Below are 7,075 nucleotides of genomic sequence, written 5' to 3'. Positions count from 1 at the left end.
TTCTGGTGGATGAGGCTGGATCTTGTCTTTCTGGTGGGCAGCACCACGTCCGGTGGTGTGTTTTGGGGTGTCTGTGAACTTATGATTTTAGGCAGCCTCTCTGCTAATGGGTGGGGTTGTGTTACTGTCTTGCTAGTTGTTTGGCATGGGGTGTCCAGCACTGGAGCTCTCTGGTCGTTGAGTGGAGCTGGGTCTTAGCGTTGAGATGGTGATCTCTGGGAGAGCTCTTGCTGATTGATATTACGTGGGGCCAGGAGGTCTCTGGTGGTCCAGTGTCCTGAACTCGGCTCTCCCACCTCAGAGCCTCAGGCCTGACATCCGGCCGGAGCACCAAGTCCCTGTCAGCCACACGGCTTGATGAAGAAACGCTGCGATGCAGTGATGGCGTGACCGGAAATCCTCACTGTTTTAATTGGTGATGTAGCTGGTTCATTCAACTATAGCTTGGGCCAAAAGCTATGGGTCAGACCCGGAAAATTTCTGTTCTTTCAGACATCCACAAAGATTGGGGATGGGTGGTAGATGGAGATAAAGGAAAATTCTGACCCTAAATTGATAGAAAGCAGTGGGAGGTGACAAATCTTAGGACAGGGAATTCTTAACCTGGGCTACAGCAAACAGTAGGAAGTCATGAGGCAATTATCCACTAATAGTAAATAGGAACACGAGATGTATTCTCCAGGCGATACTAGTCGTCCACCTAAAAATTAACAGGAATTGAAATAAAGTTCTCCAGCAAGGTGACTGGAACAAGGTAGACTGGAGTGAGATTAAGTCACTAATGCCTGCTCCAGATGAAAAACCCAGCTGAAGTGTGTTGCAGACAGACCTATAAGGGAAAAATTTACAGGAAGGTCACTCTAAAGGAAGGGTGTTTTTAAAGATAGCTTTTTGAAATGATGGAACAAAGAGGAAAGAGAACCAAAAGATAAACCACATAACCCCCTGCCCCGCCTGCCAAAAAAAGGGAAGATCGTTGAGTCGGCTCCAGGGCTATAAAAGTGAGGAGGAAAAGAGCTACTTCTGGACTTTCTTCATATGTCTGAACCTACGGGAAGGCAGGACCTGTTTTCCATGATGCTGTAAGGTGGGTTACATCATACTGAAATGACTCATTTGAATGTTATCCCCAAATTCTGATGTGAAAAATAGCTTTTAGGCAGAAGCTTAGAGAAAAGCTTTTGAGATTCCTTTAGAAAAGAATTGCTTGTGGAACTTCGCTATAGCTAGAAGGGAAAAAAAACTATCACATGAGGGAATAATACATCAAGCTTTCTGGCCCTGTCTACTTAGCTAAGCTTGTAGGGCAGAAGATTATCCAAAATAAGGCACGTTCGCCACTTTTGGCACATTCAGCAGAAAATAGTGTGGTTTTTTTTCCCCCCGAATTTGTTCCTAACATTTATCTTCGATTGCCTTAACGAAAAATCATCCCAAGTATAGACGTACTTGCTTAGAAATTATGGTGAGTGAGTAAGTAGGCTGTGCTGAGAATAATAATTGGAAACTGAAAAAAAAAATGACTATAGTAATTAAATGGAAATTTTTTTAAAAACACCATTTAAAATGTAAATCTCTTCTCCCAAAGAAATGTATTCAATCCTTTGAAGAAAATTCTTTTGTAATCACTCTGAAGAATGTGGATTGTGAAGAACCCTGGCCGTGAGAAGGTAAGCTGAGGAAGTTTGGTTTTTCCTCTGACACTTTCCAGCAGAGACATCTCAGAATTGCCTGAATTTGAATATCTGAAATTCAAACTAGTGTTCTCTAGAAGTCTTAGGATAAATGTATGGTGATTAAAGAGAGCTGCAGCTGTACTTGTTACCAAGGAACTAACTCGCCAAAGAGTTTTGGACCAACTTTTAATAGTATATTGAAAGCCGCTGCATTTTGTCTCTAATTGCTTATTATTTATTTTGGCTTCATTACCTGTCATGGCTCCTACATGTTCCGTCTCAAGAGTAGGACTTGGACAAGGGTTATCCTTCGCATGTACTCCCAGAGTCACCGCATAAAATAATAGGTACCTTTTAACAACCTATTCTGCATGTCTTAAAGTGCCCGTAAATCCTTCCAAACCTTGTTCCTCCTCCATCAAGGTTGATTTTCAGATTCTCAATATAATCATCTTTATTAACTTTAATTGTATGTTTAGGCAGAATTCCTATGTGAAATTGGGAACATAAGCATTAAAATTTATAAGCGTGCAGAGAGAGGACCAGGGTAAATAGAAAATCAACAGACTGAAGAATTAGGAAGGACCTCTGGATGGGTGGTCTTCTGCTAACTGGGCATAAGTGGCATCAACCACATATATATGGTAGACCAGAAAGACACTGACTCAGTTGGAGCTGAGAGTTCCTTTTGTAGAGTTGAGCATTATAGGGACAGATGGGGACTCATCCAAGGACTGTCCCTAGGGAGGTGCAGCAGTGCACGCAAAGATAGCGATGGAGGTGGCAGAGAGGTTGACTGAAGAGTTTGTGGTTGTCACCAAGAGATAGCAATATAATTGATGAAAAGATGCCAACAGAAGAAATCTCCTCTAATGGTAAAGCATATGGAATGTACTGAGGCAGCCGCATAAAGCAAGAGATAATAAAGCATGTTCCCTGGTGGTCCCTGGTGGAGGAACTGCTTCCCAGATCCCCAGAGTTCACCATGGGGATGTCCAGCTCCAGTTAAGTGCAAGGATTCCACCAGGCATGAGATGCTGTCTTTGCCCTCTCATGGGAGGCAGGGGGTGCATAACCGTCTGCTGTCCTCTGGAGCCTTTGGCCATAAGCCTGCCCACCCACCTGATGGGAGGAGCTGATGCAGGACACCCCAGCACGTTCGCTGCAGGAGGGCGTGGATGGCCAGTTGTCCAGGAGCACCCTCCCCAGGCCCAGCTTCTAGGCATTTCGTAGAGGGGAAGACACACATGAGAGGAAGACCCCAAAGGTTCTGGAAGGGGAGTGGGGAGCCGAGGTGCTGGGAGGTGAGAAGGGTCAGACAGCACAGCTTAGTGGAGGGCACCTCCGTGGGGAGAGGTGTGGAGCAATGGGAGGCCAGTGCTGGGTGAGCAGCAAGTTCACCTGAGACCCAGAGCTTGTATTGTGTTTGGGTCAAACTCCCACAGAGGCATTGACTGCCCGCATTCAGTTACAGAGAGGGCATGCAGGCTAGCGGAGATCCTGTGCTCTTCCCTCTTCATCAGAAAGGGCATAATTTTCCTACAGCATATGTTTTTCTGTGCAATGAGTGTCAAAATATTTGCAGCTAGGCAGCTGCATTGCTGAGAACTCCCCCTTCCCCCAGCCCCGCCCTCCCTGCTATTATAAAAGAATAGGTTGCTGAAGGCACCTGTAACCATCTCTTGCTCCAGAGGTGGAGATTCGGAGATAAGGGAGCAGACTTCCATGGGTCTTTTTAGGCAGAGTATTTTTAAAATTCTGACCGCCATGAGGTGACATTGCAGGATCCTGAACAAGAGAAAATGAGACTTTTCGTCTTTTGGTTCATCGCGGCCGTCGTCGTGACTTTAGCACACTGATACCGAATGCATACGCGTGGATTTTGTTTTGAGAGTTGGTTGCCAGCAGGCTGTAATGGATTCGAGGGGTGCAGTAAAGAAGACCAGTTGTTGGCTTAATAACATCGTGGAGCTCCTTTCAGAAGATAAGGCGGCCAGCCAGGCGATGTGCTCTACACTGATCTGCACTGAAGATCTACTAACTGATCTTCCAGGAGATCAGTTAGTCTCTGAGTAACTTGTCGTAAGTGACATAGCTGGAAGGTGGGGGAGCTGAGGTTTGAGCCCAGGTGGATGTCTCCACCCAGCAATTTGCCGGGGTGCCCATGTGGTGTGGAGAAAGTTGGCCAGGAGGCGGATGGAAGCGTGTAAGCCCTACGTGTGCTGCTTGTTTCTCTGATGGACTTACTGCTCCCCCGCTCCTGCTAGTTTTATAGAGTTTTGGCCAATTTTTCAGAAGTGGGGATGTTTAGGGATTGGTTGAGCATCAGCCATGGAGTTGAAGTCACTGGAGCGAGGCTGCTGCTGACTGACCGATTTCAGAAGTTTGGGGCTTGGCTTCCAAAGGCATATGGTCTGATGTGTGGCTGTTTGCCAAGAGCACCAAGCAATTAATTCTGACACTGTCTACCTAGAGACAGCATCCGATCCTACAGGTTAAGGGCTCAGTCCCACAGGACTGCACCCGCACTTCGGATGCTAATCCCAAGTCCAGGTGATCACCTGTGCTTCTAGCCCACTGGCTATAAATTTGCTAAATTTCCCACACTGCTTCCTTAGGTTCGATTAATTTGCTGGAGTGCTTCATAGAACTTAGAGAAACACTTACTTACGTTACCAGTTTATTATAAAAGAATATAACTCAGGAACAGCCAAATGGAAGAGATGCTTAGGGCAAGGTATGTGGGGCACGGAGCTTCCATGCTTCCTGAGAACCACCGTCCCCAAATCTTCACGTGTTCGTCAACCTGAAAGCTCTCTGAACTCTGTCCTTTTGGGTTTTTAAGGAGGCTTCGTAATAATAGGCCTGATCCGTTTAAATCATTGGCTGTTGGTGATTGAGCTCAATCTCCAGCCCCTCTCTGAAGATGAGGGGGTAAGTCTGAAAGTTCCAACCCTCTAATCACAGGGCTTGTTCCCTTGGCAACCAGCCCCTCCTTAAGTTACCTAGGGGCTTTCTAAAACCCATCTCATTGACATAGCAAAAGACACCGTAACTTCTAGTCACCTAGAGAAATGCGAAGGATTTTAGGAGCTCTGTGTCAGGACCTGGGGTGAAGACCAAATATATGTTTCTTATAAATCCCCCTATCACATGTGGATCCTGATACAAGGCTGTCACTGATCAATAGAGACAAGTTTAAAATGAGTTCTAGCAGTTACACGTTCCCATGGCCAATGAACAATCCACTTTTCCCTCCTGTTTCGAATTTGGAGTATTTTCAAGGTAAAGAGGAGAAAAGAGCTGGTGATGGAGTGAAGGACTGAAGGAAGAAGGAGGAAGGGCCCCAAAGCACAGGTGGAGGTTTAGGAAAGGGACCAGTTTTCCCGAGACAGCAGACGTTTGTAAATGGGTAGGACGTAGTAAAGAGTTCTCGCCTTACGGCCTTGATTTTCTCAGGGACTGACTCAAAGATTTCTACTGAGAGGGAGAAAGAAGAGGTAGGAGTTTCAAGGAAAGAGATGAAAGTTTGGAAGAGCCTCTGGGGAGAATGAGAACAGATGATTAAGGAATAGGCCTCATTGCCCTGAGAGAAATAAAAAGTAAAAATAAGACTAGGCTCTGTAACTGTGGCACAGGAAGAAGTGAAGGATCCGGGACGTTAGGTCCAGGTGGCATGGCCAGCAGGCTCCAGCCCCCAGCTGGAATTGATATAAAAGGCGGCAGGATTTGGACGTTGGGCTCCTCTGACCTGGGAAACTCTTTGCAGACTGCTGAGACTACCCACCTCTGGGCATGCCTTTTGAGAAATAAGGGAGACCCAGTGAAGCCATATCCCCTGACATCCTTGAAGGCTTGCATATACTTTGCATTGTTTTCTAGGTGAAGGGACAGCGAAACAAAGTAGAAGTTTCCATAGCTGAGTTGCCATTCCTACCGGTCTTCAAATCCAGACCAGCCCTGTGGTCAGCCCTGTTCCTGTGGAATGGCCAAAAGACTGGGGCAGGATGACCTCAAGTGTAAGAAGTTAGCAGGGAAAGACTGAGGCAGGCACGAGAAACTTAATAAGTTCCTGGAGTGGTGTAATCCAGCCAGGGCTTTCTGTGGCTTTTGAGCTGCAGGCACAATGGAAGATGGCATCTGTGTGATTATTTGGGGGCACTGGAGGGGATCAGCTGGTGGATTAAAAAGGAAAAGTGGGACAAGGGGCATGCTGTGCCTCAGAATTACAATTCCAGAAATACCAGACTACTCCTTACTAATTTGGAACAAACATCAGAGGAGGTCACATTTTTCCAAGGCACAGAGTGAGATACTAAGGTAGAAGGACAATTAATGACCACTAAGGTAAAGAGGACTCATCCAGGGGCGCTCCAGTGGGCCATCTCCAGGGCTAGATTCCTGCCTGGCATCTAGGAGATCTTGAAGGATGTTCTGGAGGAAGGAAGTGTAGGAGACCAAGTCTCTGACTGGGTAGGAGACAATCAGTCTGGTGGGGAGCAATCTAGAAATGGAACTGACCATCAGGTCAGTGGGAGGAAACGGAAGAATGGGTCTGGTGGCCTGACCCCAGGACTATGACATCGCCGTAAGCATGACAACACATTTAAGAAATATAGAAAGAAAAGCAAAGCTTGACCTTCTCCATCATTATCCCATCCTGTACTCCCCAAATCCAAGCTGGATGAGACTAGCTGGATGAGCTCCATGGACCCAGGTGGTCCTAATATCAGGCCCATCAGAAGATAAGAGACTGTGCCTCTTTCAAGGTGTTAGCAAAGTGGAGGGGTTGGAAAACATATTCTGGGGGGTGTTTTCAATATGAGAAGTCAAATGATAGCTGAATAACCCCTGTCATTTTCAAAATGTGTCTCCTATTTGATGAGAAGCTGAAAGGACACATTGCATAAGAGCCAGATTGTCCAGAACCCATTATCTGGTGGTTGTGATTGTGGGAGACCAGCCAGCATGCATTGTGGACCCTATTAGGGAATGAGCGGGGGAGTGACAGTTTCTTCTCTTACATGAAAATCCATGTCATAATGGTGGGTCAGGTCCACTCAAAACTTCTCACCTTACCTCAACTGTCCCATTAGTTTAACACTTTGTCATTACCTATACAGCAGGCGGAGTGGAGGAAATCACAGCCCTCATCAAAAACAAAAGTGGTGGGCTTCCCTGGTGGCGCAGTGGTTGAGAGTCCTCCTGCCGATGCAGGGGGCGCGGGTTCGTGCCCCGGTCCGGGAAGATCCCACATCCCACATCCCACATGCCGTGGAGCGGCTGGGCCCGTGAGCCGTGGCCGCTGGGCCTGCGCAGCCGGAGCCTGTGCTCCGCAACGGGAGAGGCCACAACAGTGAGAGGCCCGCGTACCGCAAAAAAAAAAAAAACACTAAAAA

Source organism: Physeter macrocephalus, chromosome 7 (assembly GCF_002837175.3).
Source record: "Physeter macrocephalus isolate SW-GA chromosome 7, ASM283717v5, whole genome shotgun sequence".
In the NCBI taxonomy this organism is placed as follows: domain Eukaryota; kingdom Metazoa; phylum Chordata; class Mammalia; order Artiodactyla; family Physeteridae; genus Physeter; species Physeter macrocephalus.
This window is presented reverse-complemented; position numbering follows the sequence as displayed.